Genomic DNA, 1,216 nt, shown 5'->3' on the forward strand with positions numbered 1-1,216 from the left:
TAGGGAGGAGCAATGCAATCACTCCCTTTATCTCACAGCTGTTGAAAATGTTAATATCAGCCTGTCATAAATTATATATATATATATATATGTGTGTGTGTGTGTGTGTGTGTGTGTATACCATTCAATCTTTAATATATATAGAGACATTTATGGGTTATTTTTAAAATGTATAAAATATATATTTATTTATATGTGCAAGTCTTCTTTTATTCCAAAAGTTGGTTTGTAACATTTTTACATTATATTTCATAAATGAGAAGTTAATGTTGAATAACGAAAACAATATAATTAAAACCAGAATGTAATCAATCTGTAGGGGGGAGGTTTTTACCTTTCCACTGCGGTGCAAAGACTTTTTTATTCTCTAAGAGGCGCCATTTCTCTATAAAATCAATCCGTTGATCATCTATTATTATCAAAATGTAACAATTTCTTTAGATCGTGTCGCCAGACATGTGAAGTGAATGGAAGCGGTTCCTACAAAGATCCTGAACATTCCGTCAGAGTCATCACTCTGTCCTTTAAATGTGCTAATCTGGAGACAATTACAGCGCATGCGCAAACGGAGTTGACTCCGTAGTGATTTTAACCTGATGGCCTACATTTCTATTCTTTTTTTAAAAACTACATAAAAGCTTATTGATGTATTGTACTGTTATCGCATTGAAGACACAGGAACACTTTGACAGAAAGATGTTCATCTATTATGGATCACAGTGGATCCAGGGTATTGCTGTGAATCCATTGAAATGAAGTGACCTACCTCTGTTTCTTTGCTCTGGTTAACCAGGTCGGTAGCAGCACTTTCTATCAGCTTCTCCAAAGCTCAGTTACATAAGGCGGCGCTGATCAGGCAGCCGGTCTGCGGTTCAGTCACTCTCATACCGGGATATCCCTTCCGATCAGGGTGGATCTGCATCTCCTCTCTACTCCTGCTGCATTGACAGCGCGATCCTCAACTCTACAGCGCTCAGAGAAACGAGGCAGAGCGATCAAGGAGCTGAGCCAGGTCACACCTCCTCCTCCTCCTCCTCCTCCTCATCAGCTCCGCCGTGTCATTTCTTCCACAGGATCGGAGGAGCTGCGCACATCCAGAGTCCCTGTTCTTCCCTCTTCTCCAAGGAAACTAGAGCTTTCTCTCTCTCTCTGTGGGGATTCCAGGTTGGAGAGTCAGTTTTCGTTTTCAAACCGAAATAAGGAGGTTATTACTGAT

At 40.5% G+C, this 1,216-nt stretch overlaps 1 protein-coding gene across 1 annotated transcript in view; it reads right to left on the reverse strand.

The window, feature by feature from the left end:
• The window catches only part of kbtbd11 (kelch repeat and BTB (POZ) domain containing 11), a 4,204-nt gene extending 2,988 nt beyond the window's left edge, over positions 1 to 1,216 (reverse strand). The window contains exon 1 of the mRNA XM_015396271.1: positions 767 to 1,216. The gene's annotated coding sequence lies outside the window, so the exon portion shown is untranslated. The remainder of the gene's footprint in view (positions 1 to 766) is intronic.

This window comes from Cyprinodon variegatus, unplaced genomic scaffold (assembly GCF_000732505.1).
Source record: "Cyprinodon variegatus isolate N-32 unplaced genomic scaffold, C_variegatus-1.0 Scaffold27, whole genome shotgun sequence".
Lineage (NCBI taxonomy): Eukaryota > Metazoa > Chordata > Actinopteri > Cyprinodontiformes > Cyprinodontidae > Cyprinodon > Cyprinodon variegatus.